Raw genomic sequence first — 25052 nt, forward strand, 5'->3', positions numbered from 1 at the left:
TTCTTAAAAATCAGTTAATATCTATAAAACATAAAATTCATCTTCATTATCAGATATTATTTCCTGTGCTTCTGGAGTAGGTGGGTACAGTACCTTTAATCCAGCCTTAGCTCTCTCTCTCTCTCTCTCTCTCTCTCTCTCTCTCTCAATGAAATGTTATTAGTCTTGAACATTGTTTATCTTCTTTTCATTTACTATCATAGGAAGAAAATCATCAGGATGAAATGATTGGAGTGTTTGTATGTCAGATACACATAAAAACCTGAAAGGAATTTAGCTTGGTGTGTGAACTCCTGAAGCAAGTAATGTCTGGTTTGTACTGTAGTTGTTCATATCCATGAATTTAGAATGGATCATTTAGACAAAGGGGCCTGGCAAAAGAACTTGCTCATTAATCCACTCCAGTCTGTGATTATCTCAGCATCAAAGCATACACTGAATGGTGATTGGCATAAAATGATTGCCTGGAGGTATGGCTTAGCTTTAGGGATAATGGTTTACTTCTTTCAAGCCAATTTCACTATGCCAAAATTTTTATCACAATTGGGAAAAGAGTTCCACATACTGGGAAGAGATGAGGTATAGTGGTGTTCCTTGTATGTGAGAGGTATAAGCAGAAAGCAGCAATGGCCTTATTCTTATTTTGTACACATACAGCATCAGAAAGGAATAAATTGACTGCTACCATTCAGCTTTGGTGCTGGAAAATTTTTGGCATAATTGAATTCTGTGACAATACTCTCTCACTATCTTGAGCTTTCTCAATTTTTTTTTTTTTTTTTTTTTTTTCAAAGTGTTGGTGGAACTTTTTCTTGTGAAGTAAATATTCAACTCTGCAGCTATAAGCAGGAATACTTGCAAGTTTTGTTTCACATTGTGTAAAATAGTCACCTACATCACTTTTAGGGTTTCGGTTTGAGACTCGACATTTCTATGTAAACAGTTTGAAGAAGTATGTGCAATATTTGAAGCAGTAACATATTGTTTGCCTGTATATAGCAAAGCATTAAATTTAAAATTAAAAGTTACTGTAGATTACGTAACATCATTATGCAGCAGTAATCAACTGTGTATTGATATCATCAGACTGCTGTCCCAATGTCAAAGAGTTAATTGATTGAAACAGAAGTTGCTGGGATTAGAGGTGAAAGTATGGCGGGTGACATAAACCAATGAGTATACAGGTATGCCCATGTGCCCTTTTTGCTTCCACCGCCTCTACTGCAGATAGTCTAACTCTGAGAAGTTGTATTTCAAATGTTCTGCTTCACAGGTTTTTTTTTAGCAACGAAAGTGTTGTATGTTAGCTCTAATGTGTAACACAAATCTATCATGAGGAGGTTGCTAGAAATATGGGACCAAATATCACAAAGGCACCAGCAGAAAACGAGTTTAGTACAGCAGCAAAAACAGCTTTGGTAAACAAACAAAACAACAATAACCTTTTACACCTTTTGAATGTTTATTTAGAAATAAATCGGCAATACGTTATTTCAACTTTTCAGTATATGGAAATTTCTGAAGTGGTTATCTTTGTAAATTGACATTACCAATTTAGAATACACTCCTTCAGTTTTGCCATTTAATTCTGAACAGTAAAAGGCTGACACAGTAGAAGCTCAAGCTTATGAAGCACACAAGCTGAGAGAGGAACTGCAAACTAATATTTCAAATTGTTTTGCTATTACATCATGGGTCAAAGAAGACGGGTGGAACCGGACACTTCTGTTGACCCAAAACGAGTTGCTTAAGTTTCATTTCTTCTCTTATTTCCGTCCTGAGGGCCGTAATTCAATGCTGTATTTCATTATGAATATGTAAACCACTTGTGACGATTACTACCAGCAGGTTTACACTAAGTAATTGCACTTTTAACGCTATTAATCTATACCTGAAACAAATAAAATCAATCCGTCGGTATGCAGGCAAACTGCGTTAACAGTAAATTAAACCAGTTGCTAGTGCTATGATCTCCCCAAACAATTTCCTTAATTTTCTGTTGTAACTAAATATATCGAGAACAGTGTCGTCTGCAAGAGGTGTACAAAAGGTCGTAAAATGTTGTAGCTCATCAAAAATGATGCTTCATTTAGAGTGATTTTGTCTTCAGAATTAGTGTGTGCGGCTGAGAAAAATTTACAATTTCACACGTCCTTGGATCACTGTTTATGTTTTCCCTCTTTCTCGCATTGTGTAGTGTAGGCCTACTACTCAAAATTCTCTCGTAGAAATGAACCCGTTAACGAAAGGCAGCGGCTAAAAGATGTGACAATCAAACCTTATCGATATCTGCCCCACAGACAACGTATGTTCTAATTAACAACTTAAAGTAGGGAGGAATTCCGCCTTTACCGTTTTATAGTTTTGTTTTTTGCGGAAACACATTTCAGCACGTTACGTACTTTCTTCGGTGGGATTTTATGTCTTTTTCTTTCTGAAAAACTATGACATGTTAACCTCTTATGTTGGTTACAGGAATTTTTGACTCGAAATTATTTACAATTGCAAAGGAGCGATTGTTTTAACATAAGTTTACATAAGATACACGGTTAAGAAAAATGTCACCGAGCTGAGGCATGAACTTATATGTCATTCACTTACGCCATGCATAAAGGATGCTAAATATCGAAATAATACGGATCCACGTTTGTTCACATACCTCGCATGACACTATTAGTTGTATATGCTGGTAGTTTTATATGTCCCATGTATTCTGCAGATTTGTATTTGCAAAATATTGTGGCCTTGCTTCTGGAGTTTGCGACATCTTAAAACACCTACTTCATTTGCTGTTGTCAATTCTTGCTCTTACACGTGGATTTGTTATAATTAATCAGCAAAGCGACGGGTTATGCGGCCACAACACGTATTGTGATTCAACCTCGTGTTTACTGCTTGGTGGGGTCAGGGAAGGGGACAGACAGCGCATGCGGAAGATCCACTATTTGAGTGACATCTACCGCCGGCACTCTGAGTTCGTTGGCCCAATTAGACTGAAGTTGGCACTATCAGAATACTGTACCTGTCAAATGTAGGCAGACTGCATGTTCGAGTATGCAATAGATCAATATCGTGGGATGGCCAATTTCGTTCTCTTCCGCTACTGGTAGTGTGTATGGTGGGACAGATCACAGGAAATGTGAACAATGACAAGCGCTCGCTTCGTATGATGCGCACAGTACGAGATAAAATAGCGAGTTTTTCCGGCCAAAGGCATACTTACCTGGCACAGGGGATACCGTGATCATGAAGGCGGTTCCTCCAGGACGAGGCTCTTCCATTGCACTTCGGTTGGGCTGACCCCTGCGATTACCCCTAATGTGGGTAACTCGGGTGCATAATTTTTGGTAGTCGGGACTGCGTTCGCGCAGACCCGGTCTCATCATAATCGAAACTTATGTTGTGGGGGGGCAATATTTTTGTGTATGTTTAAATTCAAACTTCGGTTGTGATACCACATAAAAAAATTTAACTTCGTTCTTGATATACATATGATATGATATATTCTACTGCTTCTGGCATTCAAATAATTTTTGTGTTGAAATTAACTCATTTGCTTGCATTTATTCTGCCAAAGATGACATTCCGTTGTCAGTGCTCAGCAGTGTGTTCATCGCACCTGAAGCTACGCCGATGAAATAGTGTGGGACGTTTTACCCAAGAACTATTTCTGCAAGTAGCCTGTCAGCAAAGCCTTAAGCAACACTACATGGTAATGTTTTCATTTGCAAGTTTTGGATAAAATGTGTATCAGTGAAATCCTGTAGTTAACAGAGTTACATCGTTCGATAATTAATGGAATAGTACATCAGAAGATTCGGTGGAGATGTACTGGATATAAAGGTAAGGATAAATTATTTTTGCCCATCTTCACAGCTGAAGTTTCGTGTGGCACAAAGCCAGCTCTGAACGTTTCGTACTTACTTACCAGACGTTACGAAAAATTTAGGAGGAGGGGTGGGGGGGGGGGGGGGGGGTACTATGTTGTCGTACCTTCGAGATTCGTCGTGATGATGTGGCAGAATTTACAGTTGTCTGAACATAACGTAGTAGTTTTGCAAATGAAATGATATTCAGACTAATTTTTCGTACATTTTATACCTGCTGCATGTGTCCTTTTCCCACGCAACAACGGCAAAGTGTGCTGCATATGCTATTGCGCAGAGTTGTACAGATGCGACATTTGCATTATAGGGCCAACTTTGAACATTTCAGAAAATTTAGAAACTGAACAGTCTACGCCAAGACGTAGAGCTTACGAGAGAGAGAGATCGAAATACGTATTTCGTGCGTCGAGGGAAACGAGCGCTAGGCCTTAGAGCTTACGAGAGAGAGAGAAAGAGATCGAAACACGTGTTTCGTTCGTTGATGGAAAGAAGGGTAGGGGGGGATCTTACAGCGCATGCGCAGGCTGTGCGGTAAGGGTGACATCTACCATCGGCACACAGTTTGGTGGTCCAATTCGACTCGGCGGTCCCACATTTCTATTTTTGTGTTATGGAGCCGACTGTCCGTTTGGAACACCATAGAGTAGTTTCTTATTAATGTGAATGCAGTTCTCTCTTGTTTCATATTGTGTGTGTCGTGGGGTAGATCACATGTAATGTAAACTTAGATACGCACTTGATTCGTATAATGTCTACTGTCTGAGATAAAGTACGGGGTTTCTACCGGTGTAGGCATACTTACCTGGCACAGGGCATACCGTGATCATGAAGGCGGTTCCACCAGGATGAGGCTATAATTGCACTTCGGTTGGGCTGACCCCTGCGATTACTCCTAATGTGGGTAATTCGGGTGCATAATTATGGATAGTCGGGACTGCGTTCGCGCAGACCCGGTCTAATTATAATCGAAAATAGTTTTGCGGTGGTACATATTCGTATGAAGATATTCAACTGTTCTCGAAGGAACGGATACAATTGACGACCGTGCAGCTTCTCTAGAATAAATGATAATTAATTGAAACCCTCAGCTGCAGACAGGTGTTGTTGACATACCTCGATGGCGACAGCTGAAAATGTGTGGCCCGACCGGGACTCGAATCCGGGATCTATTGCTTACATGGCAGACGCTCTATCCATCTGAGCCACCGAGGACAAATAGCTCGACTCACACACATGGGGGTCTCACGGGAAGCGTGCGACCCACATTCATGGGAGTCTCACGGGAAGCGTCCAAGTCCCTGCAGTCGCGCTATTCATCAGTCTCTTCGGTGGCTCAGATGGATAGGGCGTCTGCCATGTAAGCAGGAGATCCCGGGTTCGAGTCCCGGTTGGGTCACACTTTTTCAGCTCCCCCCATCGAAGTATATATTTCTTCGCGCTTCTTTAAATTTATAAACTTGGGTTGTGATAACACATATTCCTCCCTCCATCTTCAACTTTTATGGTCCTGTTTTCCTCAGTTGCGTGTAATATTACGGTATATTAATAATTTTTACTTATGGACCGTCTGACAGCAACTGAATAAAACACAATTTTAGTGCCATACGCGTTTCTCCTTTATTTTCTGCAAGGCATCATCAGTGGCCTGGAATATGTACATACGTTAGCTATTTTATTTACATTTTTGTCATTGTGCCTATAGGTTATAAACAGTTCTGGTGGTTGGTATTTCCTATTAGGTAGTAATGTTTTGAACTGTACTTACAGGTTGCGTGGACAATTTCCTGCATATTACGCTCCTGTTGCATTTTTGGTGTTGTTCTTCTTCTTATGAACATCAATTTGCGGTTTTTTTCCCCATTCCACAACACTATACACTGAACCCTTGTTTTAAAGCAATGTTTTGGTTTCTGTTGTCGACTGTCAAATGTTTTTGCCAAAGATCGAATGTTGTTGCCAAACTTATGAGTGTAACTATTGAAATATCTGTGGTCTGTTCGTGTATGCATTTGTGTGTTTGTGTGTGTTTTTTTGTGTGATATATATTTTTTTGTGCTGTGTGTGTGTGTGTGTCTCCAGATGATGTGGGAAAGGGTTTTCTTTTTTTATTATTATTATTTTTTGTTTTATGTTATCATTTCCTTTACTAAGTGTAGTAGGGAGCCTGTGCTGATGTGTGTTTCTTCATTTATCACATGTTTGTTTTCTGCTATGGCTTTCTGGATGTGGAGGTTTTCTTGCATTTGTATAAGATGTTTGTCATGGTTGCTTATTCTCATTATTTTCATTTCTTGTTCCGTGTTTGTAGGATGATGGTTGTAGTGTTTTAAATGCTCTGCAAATTTGAAATGGTTTGTTTCATACTTCCAACATCTGATATGTTCTTTGTACCTTGTTTGAAAATTCCTGCATGCCATGCCTATGTATACTGCATCACAACTTTGTCATTCATAAAGGCGAAACGCGTATGGCACTAAAATTGTGTTTTATTTAGTTGCTGTCAGACGGTCCATAAGTAAAAATTATTAATATACCGTAACATATTCCTCCATATTTCTAAAAGTTTAATTAAATGTTCTTGAGCCAGCATTCCTTACGTCCCGAGATTTCTGGTCCTAACAGGATACTGTTGGGTTTGTGGGAGATATAGCACATTGTCAGTTAGAAAGCGACATTAAAGAGCCATGACACTTGCCATTTCATCCAGCTCCAGTGTGTGTTGGTCAGATGGCACTTACCTAGCATGCCAGCCCTGGTCGTTCATTGCTCAACTTCTGTTTGATTTTGTCTTATAATGTGGAACACAATAGGGCCTAGTCAAGTGTACATTTGTACGAGGAATCTTACGACAATACACTCTAGGAATCCCCAAAAAACAGCATGTAACACATTTCCACCTGATGCAACTGCCTTAGTTTTCCTCTGGTGTACTCTGATTTTTTGCTAAGAGTAAGAAATGTAACGATAGGCAAATGTTTGTGTCACAAAATTTCGTATAAAGTCACGAGTTGTGTGTATAAACATTGCTTCGAAATGTTCTGCCGCATTCCTTTTCGGCAAAAGCCAGTCAGTATTCGTGACCTATCGGAATTTCCCCCGTGCAGTTTTTTTCCGAAAAGAATGCAGTGCATTCGCCCAGCTGAACTGCCTGTGATGTCAGCTTCCTCGCTCACTCTGATCTTCCATAATCATTCATTGAACTTCCCGCAGTCTGGGGCGTGCCTAACTTCTCATTGTGTGTGCGCATGTTTTAATACATCAGTTCGAAAATAAATAGTCTTCAGTGCAATACCAGAAACCACATGACTGTATTCCAGTTTGTTTTCATCTGTTCAGCTGTCGAACTCTTCAAATTCACATAAATAAAAAATAATAATTCTTGCGCGTTCGCCATGCAACAACTCATTGTCGCCAAAATAATTGTACTTCGCATGTATATATTCGAAACGTTAGACGCAGTCGTTGCAGAATCATGTCTTCCCCAGCACTGGCGTGATCATTAGCTTCTCACCCTTTCACACACAGACCTCTCAACCTACACTCGCACATTCCTAGCCACTCTTGTACTATTTTGTTAATTCCTCTTATCACCCGCATAAAACCCAAGGAGAGCAACAAATAAAGTTACATATTAACAGGCGAATGGAGTACAGTGCAGTGATAACCAGTTACGACCATTGCGCTAATTGGTGATAAAGCCACAATGTTGACTAAGAGTAATACTGAGAGATTACGCTGTGCGTATAAATTAGTAGCAAAGCAGATACAAGGCAACGCACTATATGTCGCTTTCTGACACAGTCTACAATTCCTAGAATGAAAGAAGGTTCAAAATATGGGGACAACTGTTTTGTCTCAAGTGCCAACACCCAATAATTACCGAGAAAATGTCTGTTAAAGTTTCTGCATTTCATAAGCCAGCATTGCGCAGTGTCGGTAGAGCAGTCTGTAAGAGTGTCGCTTCGAATGTTTGCTCCATGTTTCCAAGTACAGTCTGACGTTTCTCTATTTATTTTTTGCTGTCGCCGAAGTACGCGACAAAACAACTTTTTGTCACGTTGCGAAATACAATGAAACTGTTGGCGAAAGAAATAAACATTGCAGATCTTATTAAAAATACATAAATCGGGAGGGAGACTGTCCAGATCTGCGCCCGACCATCCAGATATACTTTTTTAGTTATTTCCAAACGGCTCCAGATACGTGTCGGGATGGCTCATTTGAAAAGAAACGGCCGAATTCCGAGCTTTTGCATCGTCTCTAATCTGTTTGTCGACGGGACGTTAAATCCTAATTTTTCTCCCCTCCTTATTAATCGTCTAACATGAACAGTAATTGAAAATCAAAACGTATAAATCCTAGTGTTTAAAACTTTTGCTTTGAACAATCACATTTTTTAGAATAAATATTATTAGAAAAAGCGATGTCGTTAACGTTGCTAAATACCTTACGGCCTGGCAATAATTTCGCGGCATACTACATGCATATCGAAGCATTTTCTTGGAAGCCGGAGCTTGCATTGGCTGATGAATAAAGGTGTATGTTTTAATCGCGTCACTTCTTGCGATTTCTCTTTACTGTGCGATGAGAATAGGCACTTTAGTGATCCACGAATGCAATCCTTCATATGTCGGCAAAAGTGACGTCTCATGGTTAACAGAACGGCGTATACTTTAGCGGAATTACTTTTAATGTACACACCAAAGAGTTTATATAGACCGACGTGTTCCCAGTTTTTCTTGAAGAGAATTCGATTGCGCCATTGGAGACATGCGCACTGAAATGGTCATTATATTGAACTAGCTGATGTTAAGACTGATAATATTAATAGTATAACATTAAACGTAGCATACTCAAACATTATTTTGCAAGTTGGTTGGTTGTTTTGGGGAAGGAGACCAGACAGCGTGATCATCGGTCTCATCGGAGTAGGGAAGGATGCGGAAGAAGTCGGCCGTGCCCTTTCAGAGGAACCATCCCGGCATTTGCCTGGAGTGATTTAGGGAAATCACGAAAAACCTAAATCAGGATGGCCGGACGCGGGATTGAACCGTTGTCCTCCCGAATGCGAGTCCAGCGTCTAATCACTGCGCCACCTCGCTCGGTCGTATTTTGCAAGTCTTCGAACACAATAAAACGAAGTATATGACACATTTATTTTTAAAACCATTTAAAGTTGTGTTCCCTGATCCTGCCTTTACTTCGCAATCCAAATAATTTTTTTTAGAAGATCAGCCCTTCATTTAATTACCTTTCTGGGGGGGGGGGGGGGGGGGGGTCGAATCGTAAATTATATTTCACGAGAAGCAAGGGTGGATCTTACACGTTGTCAGGCTTCAATTACGACTGAAACATCAGTGTGTGTAGTGCATTGTAAATCATTAACGGTGGCGTATTGCGTGTAATTGACTTGATGCGTGTCGCAGCGTTACATAGTCGCTCTTGACACACTGCTCTTACATCCCTCGTTTCTTTGCTGAGCTCTCGCGGTTTTTTCTCGTCGCTTCCGCCGCTGTTGAGGTTTTATAAATTTATAATCTGATCCCGCTGCACGTCGGTTGGACTCGGGTATCGTGACTGCGCTCGCCCAGACCCGGTCTAATACAGTTAAGTCAAATTTATTACACTCTGTTATTGTATAACCTCAGGTTATAAACGTAAATAAATTATAAATGTTGTCATTTACCAATTACCGCGCTTGTGGGGTGATTGAAAATTAATGTCCAGGGATAACATCAACCGTTAGTTCTATTTATTAAAAAATGCCTATGTTCCAAATTTTGAACCAATGTTCAAATGTGTGTGAAATCTTAATGGGACTTAACTGCTCAGGTCATCAGTCCCTAAGCTTACACACTACTTAACCTAAATTATCCTAAGGACAAACACACACACCCATGAGAGGACTCGAACCTCCGCCGGGACTAGCCGCACAGTCCATGACTGCAGCGCCCAAGACCGCTCGGCTAATCCCGCGCGGCATTCTCATTAATCGTATGTCGCTTACGTAGTGCCAATTCGATGGTTTCATCTGTTTTCAACTATACTGAAAGTAGATTCCTAGGCAGGGCACTCACCTACGAGGTGTACCAAGTCGTAATCTTATTTAATCGAAACACAGTCCGTGATACTACTCACTTCCAGGGAATACGCTATAGTGTTACATTTCGTTGTCTGTTTCCACATAATGCTCGGTAGATTTTCTTTCCACGAAGGTATTGCAAAAAAAGTACATGCAAGTTCGGTGTTGTTTTGGGTGATCCGTGCTTCTTTGCAATAGATATTTTTAGGGTTCCGCGCCACAATCGGTAAAAACGGAACCCATACGGGATCACTTTGTTGTCTGTCCAACTGTTAAAAACTGTACTGCTCAGGAACGGGTAGGTTTATGAAGTTGAGATGTAGGTCACATACTAAGGCCTACAGTCCCCTGCCAGGATAAAAAGTTAAAGCTTGTAAGTCAATGCAGTCAAAAGATACGGCCATGTATGACACATATTTTGAGACTCTCAAACTTACTCATCAAAACCAATGGGATACTTCTTGTTTGCCTAGAATCACGAAATTTGTCAAGCAACAAAGTTTCGCAGTACAGCTAAAGGGAATAAATCGAAAACTGTAATTTTATAAATACATCCCAAAAAAAGTTTTGGTCATTTGTTATCTTACGGTTCCTTGGTGGGTAAAAGATTAAAGCTTCTCAGTCAATGCAATCAAAAGATATGGTCATTTACGTCACATATTTTGATATTCGCAAACTCGCTTCGAAACCTATAGAGTACTCCACGATGACCTACAATAATGAAGTTTGGCAAGAAACAAGGTTTCATAGTGCAAGTAAAGGAAAAAAATCCGAATATAGTGAATCTGTAATTATATCACGCAATAAAACCATACCATTCTTGAAAATCTTGGAATCCCTGGGACCGATATCTTGTCAGTATCAGTGCCGAAAACCGGCAAAAATGGTGGAGATTCTCGATTCCCGGCATAGAAAAACTGTCTTTATATGTAATGAAGTTTGTATGGAACCCATAGTACGTTTTTAGTCATAAGAAATTTTGGTTATTTTTCTTATTTAGATAGGGTGCTTTGAAAAGGGGCTTTTCGTCTCATAAAATATCGCTGTTTATTCGGATAGAGTACAAATCGCTGGGAATGACATCCAAGAAAAATCCCAATGAAAAAGGAGTGATCGTAGGACAATGAAACTTTTGTAAGGACACGCGAAAAAGAAACAACGAATACACCTTTGAAAGAAACTTTCAATTTCCACATGAGACGGTAAGATTTGTTAATTGCGTACAAGGTTACAGAAGTTGCTCAGTGTGACGCCCATCTGCACTCGTGACAGCCTGGAACCCCATTGGAAATTGCTCTACGGCTGTTAGAATCAATCAGAAGACAGGGAAAATTACTTTGTAATACTAATATGTGTATCGACCTATAACTCGCAACACGAGGTAATTGCCTGCAACTGCCACGACAGTCTTTACAGTTCCGTTACTTATATAAGAGGAACGTCAAGCCACCAAGATGGGTCTATGTTATTGATGATGGAAGTAGAAATGGTCTGTTGAGATATTCATAATTTTTTATGTTTGAGTTTAATTATGACTCCCGTAGGAGTTTGCAAAAATTGCCGTAGCGGACGGTATTTCACGTCCACTAGGCGGGGTATTGGTAAAAGTTTTCAACTAGCAATAATCGCACCTCGGATAAACCTCATCGGTTACGATATTGCCACTGCGCAAAGGTACCATAGTGCTCGTTCTGGGAGAACTTATGCCGTAACGCAGTCGCGACTGTGTATGAGAACTTTCACAATATAGCTTAAAAAATCGCTATCTTTTCTCCGTGATGACTGTCGTAGTACAGAGACTAAATAAATAAATACGGTCGTTATGTTAATGTGCAAACAAATAGGTTTTGCTGCAAACAGAGTCTTAGTTACGTATGTCATCAGATGGACAAAATTTGTATCGTAGTGCCATCTAGACGTGACAACATGAGACATCTTCTCTACTCACTGCCACTACGAAGCAGCGCGTATCCCCGTAAACACGAAACAATAACATCGCGGCATCCGCGCCGGTGGTCAGAACTCCGTGTACATCTTAATTTCTGTAGTGTACATCTTAATTTTTGATTGGATGGTATATAATTTATCATGTTCAGTTTTTTGGGTCATTGTTGTTTCTTCTTTGCGAGACTCGCTGGGTGTGGAAGGAGTTCATACACAAGTTTTGCAAATGCTATTACGTGATCTCAAAAGGATATTCAATATTCATATTTTTTTGGTAATTAAAACTAATTCATCTGTTGTGCATATCGATATTTTTAATTCTTTTCGTTGATTAAGTGATTAAGTTTTTATATGTGAAATGCTATGCCGAAAAATAAAAAATTATGATAATGCAAATCGTTTTCTTGTATTGCCCGTAATAATTTATCTCCGTAGAACAAGTACGTAAAAAAATCCAAGAAATGTCACGGTTATTTTGATGTAATATGTTCTTATATTGTTTTTCTGAGATGTTAAGTGAAGCGTCATTTACTGAGAACTTGATATTTCGATGCATAGAAGTGGTTTCACGTCGTAGTGTAAAATTCATTACGATTTTGTCGTTGGGTAATAGTTACATTACGTACAGTTGCCAAAAATTTGAAACACACAGTACCAAGCACTGCTATTGCTTCCACGTTTTAATTTGAGTATTTATAACGGAGTGATGGTAATTTGTGTATAACGATGTAATGTTGCCACTCATTATCAAACATCGTAAGCTGTAGAAAAATGTATAGTTCACAGAAATCTATGTAGTAACAGCTTCAGTTTAGTTGGTTGAAAATTGTAGTTTTTATTTTTTTTAAATAACTGTCTACATCATGTGTACAATTGTCAAGGGCTGATTTTTCTTTTCAGCTTTGATGCAACAGGTATATCAAAAAGTGTAATTAGCGCTCTATGAACATTACTAGTGTTGTATTTGAAGTGTATGTAACTCCAGGTATATAAAATTGGGTGGAGACTGCAGGTTAGTTAAGAGTATTGTGCATGCTCAACCCAGTGACTCCCACAGAGTTACTGAACACAGTAGTGTAATCAAAAAGGGGGAGGGGGACTATTTTCATTTAACAGAACATGTAAATGTTGCTAGAATGACAATTACACTGTATTGACTATTAGGCTATGTAATGCATTGAGAAGATTGACATCTCATGTAAGTGGCATGGGGATCTGTGTCCTCCTTGGCTCTGGTGCAACAGTGTAACACATTAAACACTATCAGGTGTCACAATAGTCGTCATTTATTACGGCATGGCGCACGTCCTCTGCCTCCCTTTGACGAATGTGCACTAACATGTTAGACAGCAGTGGTGTATGGAATGACATCATTGGGAACAAGAATTGCATCAAATAGTGTTTTTGGATGAATCTAGTTTCTGTTTGTTTCAAAATGATGGCTGCATTTTGGTTCGCCACAGACAGGGAGAGCAGTGTCAACAGTGACCACATTCACACAAGACATACAATGCCAACTCAGTGCCTTGTGGTGTGGAGTGCTATTGGGCACAACAACACATCACAGTTGGTGTTTGTCCAGTGCACTCCGACCTATGTGAATGACATCCTGAGACCAGTAACCATATCCTTTCTGCACAACATACCACCTCAGACACCATTTTTTAGCAAGACAATGCATGACCACTAGTTGCTGCACCAACACATGCCTTCTTGGTGTCACAGGATGTCTGCATTTTGCCCTGGCCCATCGGATCACATGAATTGTTGCCAGTTGAAAATGTGTGGGATATGATCAAACGAAGGGTGCATCAATGTGACCCGATGCCAACCACCACAGATGAACTTTGGAACCTGATGAATGCTGCATGGATGGCTATATCACAGGATGCTATTCGCACCATATATGTGTTCGTGCCATCATGAATGGAACTAGTTATCAGGACCCATTGCGGACCTTGTGCCTACTAGGCAATGGGACCCATGCTAAATCAAGATAACTGAAATGTTAATTGTTTCTGCAGAACATACTAATGTACATGTCCTGTGAATATGAACGCCCTATCTATAGTCATTCAAGGTGTTTTTTTGGTACATGAATGTACTTTAACTTCACACTTAGTTATAAAAAAATTGAATTAATCAATCAAAAGTTTTGTTATTGTATTAACTTATTTTTTAAATGCTATTGCTTGAGCCAGTTTGTTTTGTAAGTTTAATTACTTGTCATTTTAGTTTTGTTGTTAACATATGGTCCGAAACTGCCGTCACTGCCTTGGTTCTTAAATAAAATATTTCTTATGAAGAGGGATAACACTGGAAACAAAAAATGACAAATGTTGGGATAATAACAGATTTCATAAGATGATCAAATGAATACCAACTTGAAATTACCATTATAACAGGAAAAATACCATACAGAAACAAAAACTCCACTAGTTTTACGTTCCCATCTCATAGCCCAGGCACTGAGGCAAAAATATTGTGAGGATTATCCTTTTCCATTTGTGATGTTACAATGAACATCATTTTTTACAAAACGAAAGACATAAATGTAAATACAGCTTTTTGATATTTGATGAGTTTAGTTAGAAGTATTTTGTTTACAATTCTAATATTTCAGATTATATTACCACCAAATTTCATACAGATTGGATGACAAAATTAAAAAAGTGTGATTTATTTTTAAAATATTAGTCTCATTTAGTGCAACTACAGTGTTCAAAATACCAAAACTTCCAAACCTTGGAATGTTGAAAAATGAACATGGAGAGATAGAAAATGCTAAAATTTGGTACAAGTACTTATCCCTGTAGGGATAGCAAATAGTAACATTTATTCCAAATCAGAGATAGAGGGTTAGATAGTTTGATTGAGTTGACATGAAATGGCCCATAGACTAAATAAAACAAAATGTTCAGTGCTTAAAAGTAAGACATATGCCAAACTAAGTAAATAAGGCAGTATTTATTGGCTGTAAAAGGTTATGAAGTTGACTTAAAGTGCAAAATTGGAAACCATGACTTATTTTATTTAGTATAAATGTTGTGTTTAAAATTAAATAGGATGCTGTATGCCAAACAGAGTGAAAGTTTATCTAAATAAATATCCATTTTCAGTTGGGAAAACTGTACCTTTATAGTTTTATAATGATTTGAGATGACGTGTCACAATAAAATGTTCATATTTACTTCTTCTTTAAATAAGAACATTTTAGTTCCTTTAATTGACAATGGATTCATCTGTTTTCAGCATTATGTTGTTGCTAGTAAAGATACAACTGATTAGTTTTGTAATGTACAATTGAAATAATAGAAGCACAATTCCCAATAGTTGTCACTTTATCTCATGGTTGGTCACATAATGGAGCAATGACTAAAATATTATTAAGTGAAGCAACCTAGGCTGTGATAGCCAGCATGTGTATTCAGGTGAGTTTATTCACATCTGATATGACTAATTTATCAAAGTCAAATTTCTTTCCCTGACACTGAGTGTCACTGTTTCTCCATTCTGTAGGACAACACAAACTCTAATTTTAATAGTCATTCTGCAGCTGTGTAGGATGAACATTTTGTTGAGAAAACAATAATATTGTATGAAATGTTTTACACTAAACCCTCATTTCAAAGTGAACTTGGGGTATATTCTACAGAATGAGCTCCAGGCCAACCTGCATATGTTTTGGAAACGTTGATAGTGCAAAACCCAGCTTATGCATTTCTCATGATATCGTGAAAGGCTTGGATCAAGGCAGTCAGGTAGATTTCTGAAAAGCATTTAAGCTCAAGAGTACAGTAGCTTCACTTACTATTAAAATTATGATCATATGGTTTATCAAGCAGTGTTTGTGACTGGATTGAGGGTTTGTTGTCAGGGAGGGACACAGCACGTTACCTTATTTTGAGTCATCAGCGAATGTGGAAGTAATTTCAGATGTGTCCCAGAGAAGTGTGCTCCTTAGTATTGACCTCATTTATTAATGACCTTGTTGACAATATTAGTAGTAACCCCCAGACTTCTAGCTGATTCAGTTATTTATAATGAAGTAGTGTCTTCCAAAAGCTGCACAAATACTCTCTTCGATCTTGATAAGAGTGGCAAAGATTGACAACTTTTATCAAATGCTCAGAAATGTAAAATAATGCACCTAACTAAAAATGAAAAAATTAGTATCTTAGACTGCAAAATAACTGTTTCAATATTGTAATCAGTCATTTAATACAAATACCCTATTGTAACAATCTGTAGGCTAAGTGGTAAGTAGGCACGTGACAGAGTTAATTTCATTGTCAGGTGAGAAATAGCAGTCAGTTTACAGAGGAGGCATTTGTAAATGTCAGTGTACATCCTATTTAAGAATACTGCTTAGGTGTGTGGGACCTGTAGCAGACAAGAATAACACAGGATATTGAACATGTACAAAGAAGGGTTGCATAAATGGTCACAGGTTTGTTTGAGTTAAGGAAATGTTGAAAAGCATGAATTGACAGATTCCAGACAATAGATACAAATTAACCCACGAAAGCCTTGTCCCAAGAATCCGTATCAAGATAAGAATGTTGAGTTCTTCTTCAGCCAGCTATGCATCGCTCCCGTACAGACTGCAGAGACAAAATTGGACTAATTGCAACATGCATAGATACGAAACTGTTAATTATCCTCTTGCCATGTAACTGACTGTTGTTTCCAGAGAATGCATGTTGATCTGTGTGCACAGTGCGGTGTTTGGTGGTGGGTGCATTATTGTGAATAAAGCAAAAATAGATTCTCCTTGAAGTGCCATTTGATGTTATTTCCTGCTTAACCTGTTCACAGGAAGTATACTTTCCACCAATTGTATTTATTTACTGCGTTCATAGGAATACATCTTACTACCTCTGTACGCTGGCATCTAGTGGTAGTTTGCTGCACCAGCTGTAATGAGTGTTCATTGTGCATTATAGCTTGTAGGGCTGAGTGGGGTATGCATCCCACCAAATAAACTTTTATATGAAATGGGGGAAGTATACTTAACCTCAAAATTAATATTTCTGTTTCTGGACTGTGTGAAGCGTACTTAACAGCGACTCTACATCTACATCTACATGGATACTCTGCAAATCACATTTAAGTGCCTGGCAGAGAGTTCATCGAACCACCTTTACAATTCTCTATTATTCCAATCTCTTACAGCATGCGGAAAGAACAAACACCTGTATCTTTCCTTAGAGCTCTGATTTCCCTTATTTTATCATGGTGATCGTTTCTCCCTCTGTAGGTTGGTGTCAACAAAATGTTTTCGCATTCGTAGGAGAAAGTTGGTGAATGGAATTTCGTGAGAAGATTCCGTCACAGTGAGAAACGTCTTTCTTTTAATGATGTCCAGCCCAAATACTGTATCATTTCTGTGACACACTCTCCCATATTTTGCCCTTCTTGGAACTTTTTCAATGTGCTCCTTCAGTCCTATTTGGTAAGGATCCCACACTGCGAAGCAGTATTTTAAAAGAGGACGGACAAGCATAGTGTAGGCAGTCTTCTTAGTAGGTCTGTTACATTTTCTCAGTTGTTGATGTGGTCTTCAGTCCTGAGACTGGTTTGATGCAGCTCTCCATTCTACTCTATCCTGTGCAAGCTTCTTCATCTCCCAGTACCTACTGCAACCTACATCCTTTTGAATCTGCTTAGTGTATTCATCTCTTGGTCTCCCTCTACGATTTTTACCCTCCACGCTGCCCTCCAATACTAAATTAGTGATCCCTTGATGCCTCAGAACATGTCCTACCAACCGATCCCGTCTTCTGATCAAGTTGTGCCACAAACTTCTCTTCTCCCCAATCCTATTCCATACTTCCTCATTAGTTATGTGATCTACCCATCTAATCTTCAGCATTCTTCTGTAGCACCACATTTCGAAAGCTTCTATTCTCTTCTTGTCCAAACTATTTATCGTCCATGTTTCACTTCCATACATGGCTACACTCCATACAAATACTTTCAGAAAACACTTCCTGACACTTAAATCTATACTCGATGTTAACAAATTTCTCTTTTTCAGAAACGCTTTCCTTGCCATTGCCAGTCTACATTTTATATCCTCTCTACTTCGCCCATTATCAGTTATTTTGCTCCCCAAATAGCAAAACTCCTTTACTACTTGAAGTGTTTCATTTCCTAATCTAATTCCCTCAGCATCACCCGACTTAATTCGACTACATTCCATTATCCTCGTTTTGCTTCTGTTGATATTCATCTCATATCCTCCTTTCAGGACACTATCCATTCCATTCAACTGCTCTTCCAAGTCCTTTGCTGTCTCTGACAGAATTACAATGTCATCGGCAAACCTCAAAGTTTTTATTACTTCTCCATGGATTTTAATACCTACTCCGAATTTTTCTTTTGTTTCCTTCACTGCTTGCTCAATATAAAGATTGAATAACATAGGGGAAAGGCTACAACCCTGTCTTACTCCCTTCCCAACCACTGCTTCCCTTTCATGTCCCTCGACTCTTTATAACTGCCATCTGGTGTCTGTACAAATTGTAAATAGCCTTTCGCTTCCTGTATTTTACCCCTACCACCTTCAGAATTTGAAAGAGAATATTCCAGTCAACATTGTCAAAAATTTCTCTCTGTCTACAAATGTTAGAAATGTAGGTTTGCCTTTCTTTAATCTGGCTTCTAAGATAAGTTGAAGGGTCAGTATTGTCTCACGTGTTCCAACATTTCTACGGAATCCAAACTGATCTTCCCCGAGGTCAGCTTCTACTAGTTTTTCTATTCCTCTGTAAAGAATTCGCATTAGTATTTTGCAGCTGTGACTTATTAAACTGATTGTTCGGTAATGTTCACATCTGTCAACACCTGCTTTCTTTGGGATTGGAATTACTATATTCTTCTTGAAGTCTGTCTCATACATGTTGCTCACCAGATGGTACAGTTTTGTCAGGACTGGCTCTCCCAAGGCCGTCAGTTGCTCTAATGGAATGTTGTCTACTCCCAGGGCCTTGTTTCGACTCAGATCTTTCAGTGCTCTGTCAAACTCTTCACACAGTATCATATCTCCCATTTCATCTTCATCTACATCCTCTTCCATTTCCATAATATTGTCCTCAAGTACATCGCCCTTGTATAGACCCTCTATATACTCCTTCCACCTTTCTGCTTTCCCTTCTTTGCTTAGAACTGGGTTTCCATCTGAGCTCTTGATATTCATACAAGTAAGTGTCCTGCCAATAAAACTCAGTCTTTGGTTAGCTTTCTCCAGAACATTTTCTATGTCTTCTTTCCAATTTAAGTTGTTCATAATTGTAATACCTAGGTATTTAGTTGAATTTACAGCTTTTAGATTAGACTGATTAATCGTGTAACCAAAGTTTAGTGAATTCCTTTTAGCACTCATGTGGATGACCTCACATTTTGCGTTATGTATGGTTAACTGCCAACTTTCGCACCATTCAGATATCTTTTCTAAATCGTTTTGTGATTTTGTTTTGATCTTCTGATGATTTTATTAGTCGATAAATGACAGTGTCATCTGCAAACAACCTAAGACGGCTGCTCAGATTGTCTCCCGAATCGTTTATATAGATGAGGAACAGCAAAGTGCCTATAACACTAGCTCTGGGAACGCAGAAATCACTTCTGTTTTACTCAATGACATTCTGTCATTTGCTACGAACTGTGACCTCTCTGACAGGAAATCACAAATCCAGTCACATAACTGAGACAATATTCCATAAGCACGCAATTTCACTACAAGCTGCTTGTGTGGTACAGTACCAATAGCCTTCCAGAAATACCAAATCGATCTGAAATTCCATGTCAATAGCACTCAGCACTTCATGTGAATAAAGAGCTAGTTGTGTTTCACAGGGACAATGTTTTCTAAACCCATGTTTACTGTGTGTCAGTAGACAGTTTTCCTTGAGGTAATTCATAATGTTTGAACACAATATATGTTCCAAAATCCTGTTGCATATCGATGTTAATGATATGCTCCTGTAATTTAGTGGATTACTCCTACTACCTCTCTTGAATATTGGTGTGACCTGTGCAACTTTCCAGTCTTTGGGTACGGATCTTTCATCAAGCGAACGGTTGTATATGATTGTTAAGTATGGAGCTAATGCATCAGCATACTCCGAAAGGAACTTAATTGGTTAATTGTTTTACTATGCCTATGGGAATACATGTTGTCACCTCTGAATGTGCCCAACATCTTGTTGTAGAACACTGTACCAGGTGTGTAAAAGCTGCTATGACAATCAATTTTTGTTTGTCATGAGATCGCTACTCTGTAATTTAGGTACATAGATTATGTATGCCTCATAAAATCCATTCAGTTTACAGTATCTAAAATTTTGTTTTGATGTTAATTTTCAGAAATGTTGTGGGTAAAATTTATTAGTTATCTTAGCAAAACTATAGTTAGAATCAGTAAAAGTAATGTATTTTATTGGAAAACTGACAAAGCAAATATGTACTTGGACTTACTCCATTGATGTACGTCATAAGCTGCTAAATAAATAAATAAAATAATAATAAAAAAGTTACAGTGATTAAATATCTAAGTGTAATGTTGCAAAGTAATAAGAAGTGGAATGGAATGAGCATGTAAGGTCAGTAATAGGAAGCCGAATGTTTTGACTTTGGTTTATTGGGATAATTTTAGGATAGTGTAGGTCATATATAAAAGAAGCTGCAAAATAGCATGCTTCTGCAACCCATCCTCAGAGTTGTGCACAAGAGTTTGGGATCCCTCACCAGGTTTTTTTTTTGAAGACACATGAGCAGTTCAGAGTTGAGCTGCTAGATTTGTTACTGGTAGGTTCAGTTAATGTGTAAGTATTACAGAGATGCTTAAGTGAAATGGGAATACCTGGAAGGAAAAGAAAGTTCTCTTCATGAAACACTTTTGATAAAATTTAGAGAACTGGCATTTGCAGCTTACTGTAGAACTATTCTATCACCACCAACATACATTTCTCGTAAGGACCACAAAGACAGGATGAGAGAAATTAAGGCTTGTATGGAGGTATATAGATAGATGTAGTTTCCCTTGCTCCATTTGCAACTGGAACAGAAGGAAGTGACTAGTATTGGTACAAGGGTTGTTTGTGGATTGTGTGTGCAGATACAGATAGCCTATCCCTTCTTTTAGTGATTATGCCACAAATTTGATCTTCCAAATTCCATTCAGTACTACTTAGTTACCCAAACTACCCATCTATTATAGGGTATCTCAAGAAAAGTATACACCCTTTTACAGTCCATAATTACAATTATTTTTTCCTTTTTTCAGGTGTGATGGCTTGAAAAATGGTTAAAGGCATGCTGAAAATTAAACAAAGAAAGTTCATTCTGAAGTGCTACTGGAAGACTGAGAATTTAAGTGGAATGCAAAGTCTCAACAAAATGCACCAACTTGACTCACAATTACTCATTTGTGAGATAAATTTGAGGAAGCAGGAACTGTCCAGAGTGCCAACAAGAACTATTCTGGAAGACTATGATCATCCACAGTTCCACAAGAGAAAGAGAAGTCATTGAAAGGTTTCAATAATCTCCTAGAAAGTCTGTGCGGCAAGGGGAATTCCAAAGACAAGTGTCCATCGATTTGGAAGCATATCCAATGGAAAAGTTTTATTCCTAGATTACTCCAGGCTCTGAATGAGAATGATCATGACTGGAAAATTGAATTTTGTGAGTGGTATCAAGCAAGATGCCCAGGGGACAAAAAATTCCCATACAAGGATTTTTGGAGTGATGATGCCACTTTTAACTTAAATTATTCAGTTAATCGTCACAATTATTCCTACTGGCCAGCTGTGAATCCTCATGTGACAGTGGAACACCATGTGAAACTTAGCAGTGGAACTCCTTGTGAATCTACCAGGAGTTACAGTGTGGTGTGGTTTATCAGTATGAGATGTTTCAGAATGGCAAACGGTATTTCCAGTTCAATTTGAGCACCTCCCCACTACCTTGGTGAACACTTACGGACAGATCAACAGGAGAAAGAGGCAGTACCGGGTACCCTCCACGCTCACCAGATTTGACTTCTATGGATTTATTTTTTCAGTGAGGCGGCATGTGAAGCACAATGCTTATAGCACGAGACAAGTTACAATCAGCGAGTTGAAAGTAGCCAAGTAAACTAATGTGCCAAAATACCATGCAACAATTAGCAGTGTGTTGTATTTCATCAATCTGCATTATCAGCTGTTCAGTTTGAACACTGCTGATAAATAACTAGTTTCTACATTTTCTCACATTATTCTTAGTTTAGAAATTTTTTCTGTTCCTTAATAAATATTGGTGTTACAGTCATAAGAAGAGTGAAAACATTTTTTTTCCTGTCATGTTTATAACCAACATTTCACTTCTGCACAAGGATACTTCCAGCAAAGATGTCTTAACACTTTGCTAGATGTTAATACCTTCTCTTTTTCAATGAAGCTTTTCTTGATGTTGCAAGTCTGCATTTTACACTCTCTTTATTTCTGCCATTGTCAGTTGGTTGCTGACCAAACAGCAACGTTCACCAACTGCCTTAAGTATATCATTTTCAAATCTAATTCCCACTGTATCATCTAACTTGACGACACTCCTTTTCCCTGTTTCACTGTTATAATATGACAATCAGTAATCTCTTTTGTCTTTGACAGAATTACAGTGTCATCGGCTAACCTTATTTTTAGTGAACTTTTAATTCAATTTTCAGATTTTTCATTGGTTTGCTCTACTGCTTGCACAGTGTGCAGATTGAGAAATCTGAGGATAAGCTACAACCCTGTCTCACTCCCTTCTCAACTATTGCCTTCCTTTCATGTCCTACAACTCATAACTGCAGTCTGGTTCATGTAGAAGTTGTGGATAATCTAGTGTAAACGTACTAAGTACTGTGTAGGAAAGGGAGGGTATAGCATACGTACTTCCAATTTCTAAGTTTCTTAAAACTTAGTTGAGGCTAATTCCTTTATATTTTGAGATAGAAAGGTTAAAAACTAACAAGAGGACGTCATGGAATGTTCCTCTCCAGTTCATTTCAAACTCACAGGAAGGTTGGTGCTGGGCATCAGTTACAAAAATCAGTACAGCATCATTCTCAAAAAATGAATATTAGAAGATTTCTGAGTGTCATGAAGTACAAACATTTTCACAAAATTAAAATCACTGAAGGTGTAGTTTATAAATCTTATATTTTTTCCTGGTAGTATCACCATCCTGTTTTTCTTACATTCTGCATTTGTTATCAGATCAAAATGTTAATAAATGTTGAATCCTATTTTTATTAAAAAATAACATGTTTTTAATTTTTATCACTAAAAGTAAATTAGAATTGGTATTACGAAGGAAATGTGAAATACAGAGTGGGGAAATAAAAGTGGCCTAGACGAGTGGATATGATTGGACATGAATTTGTGACACGCACACCACGTGTACACCTAGCACGTGATCCACACTGATACAGAGCATAGTGCAGGCTGTGTCAATGTGAGCGGGGCAGTGCAAAGGAGATGATGGTACTCACAGTGGAGCGGCGGGTGTGGAAAATTATGTGACAACAGCATTGTGGAAACGATGATGTCAGTTGTTTGCTGAGAAATTTAATGCTGGCAAAGTCCCAGTAAAGAGTGCCATACAGCGCTTAATCTGAAAATTGTGTCAAACAGGATCTCTTTTGACCAAGTCAAAAAACATTCCAAAACATGGTTGCACACCAGAAAATGTGGCTGCAGTTCACCAGGAAATGCTTCAGAGTACTACCATATCAATCCAAAGCGTGTCTCAAGAGACCAGCGTATCACATTGGATCATGCAGATGAGTATCCCACCTGGACCTGCGCATACATCCCTACCGAGTGTGTGTTGTTTATGCATTAAAATTAACAGATTCCCCTTAGCACATCCAGTTTTGTGAGTGGCTGTTCACTGAAGTAACAATGGATGGATTGGACATGGTTCTGTTCTTTATGTCTGATGAAGGCTGGTTTCATCTGAGTGGTTATGCCAGCTCACAGAATCACAGGTTCTGGCAGGAGAATCTACATAATTTCCACAAAACGCCATTGCATAACCAGAATGTTTTGATTTGGTGTACAGTGTCTGCACACTGCATTATTGGTCCCATATTCTTTCATCAGATGCTGACTTTGGCATGTTACATTACCAACATTTTGAAACCATTTGTGGCAGCATTGACAGAGATGGAAAACATCTACATTACTTCCAACAGGACGGAGCAACTGTCCAAATAGCTAACCTGACCTTAGAGCGCATTTACACAATCTTCGTACCTGATAAAGTTGTTGGCAGAGGTTGCCTGATATTGTCAGTGTGCAATTATTTTGTGAGGGGAGCCCTCAAGTCTAAGGTATATCTCAATGATCCTCAGTCTTCAAGAACTGCTGCAGGACATTGCGAATGGGATTGCAGCAAATCCAGCAGTCCATCTTCGATCTGCTTTCAGTAGCTTGCTGACGTTCAAAAGTGCCAAGAGCAACTTTCAACATCTGTTACAGTCAAGATCAGTACTGAATTTCCTTTCCTCTGCTGTTTCTTTGTACCCAGGAACTCTGTTCTCTAGACCACTTTTATTTGCCCACCCTGTAGAGAATATAAAGTGCTTCTAGTGATTGAACCATATGATTGATGTATATAATACAAGGGTGGCACAGAAAGTAACTGCTGTTCTAGCTGCGCGGAGCACTGCCATTGTCTTGTATGCACGTTCTCTTATTCAGTACTCAGCTGCGTGGTTAGAGGTGCCATGTCACGTATACCGCAGCCACTCCTGCCGGAGTTTCCAGTCCTCCCTCGGGCATGGGTGTGTGTGTTGTTCATAGCATAAGTTTGTTTAAGTAGTGTAAGTCTGGGGACCGATGACCTCAGCAGTTTGGTCCCCCTTAGGAATTCACACACACACACACACACACACACACACACACACCGCTATTACCGCCCCCACCCTATGCCTTCCATCAGTAACTGTCTAGCTGTGAAAGTATGAACCGTGTTCTTTCTTCCATGCATTCACTTGTTGTGAGCACTACAGTAAAAAATAAGAATAAGAATTAAAAGAAGCACAAAATGTGAAATGCAAGCAATAATAAGATATATATTTTTTTTCCAGCACAAAATGTTTCAAC

The 25052-nt window shown here is 38.8% G+C and overlaps 1 long non-coding RNA gene and 3 other non-coding genes across 4 annotated transcripts; 3 read left to right on the forward strand and 1 right to left on the reverse strand.

Moving 5' to 3' along the window:
- The first annotated feature begins 3215 nt into the window (after positions 1-3215).
- On the forward strand, positions 3216-3378 carry LOC124551465. Its single transcript, XR_006967837.1, has one exon. It is a non-coding gene; the product is annotated as a U1 spliceosomal RNA (small nuclear RNA).
- Positions 3379-4681: 1303 nt separating this feature from the next.
- Positions 4682-4842, forward strand: LOC124551471. The gene has a single exon (XR_006967842.1). It is a non-coding gene; the product is annotated as a U1 spliceosomal RNA (small nuclear RNA).
- Positions 4843-11504: 6662 nt separating this feature from the next.
- On the reverse strand, positions 11505-11645 carry LOC124551478. Its single transcript, XR_006967847.1, has one exon. It is a non-coding gene; the product is annotated as a U4 spliceosomal RNA (small nuclear RNA).
- A 297-nt stretch (positions 11646-11942) lies between these two features.
- Positions 11943-23140, forward strand: LOC124551129. The gene is made up of 3 exons (XR_006967773.1): positions 11943-12187; positions 15166-15344; positions 21203-23140. It is a non-coding gene; the product is annotated as an uncharacterized LOC124551129 (long non-coding RNA).
- Positions 23141-25052: the final 1912 nt, after the last annotated feature.

This window comes from Schistocerca americana, chromosome 9, assembly GCF_021461395.2.
Source record: "Schistocerca americana isolate TAMUIC-IGC-003095 chromosome 9, iqSchAmer2.1, whole genome shotgun sequence".
Lineage (NCBI taxonomy): Eukaryota > Metazoa > Arthropoda > Insecta > Orthoptera > Acrididae > Schistocerca > Schistocerca americana.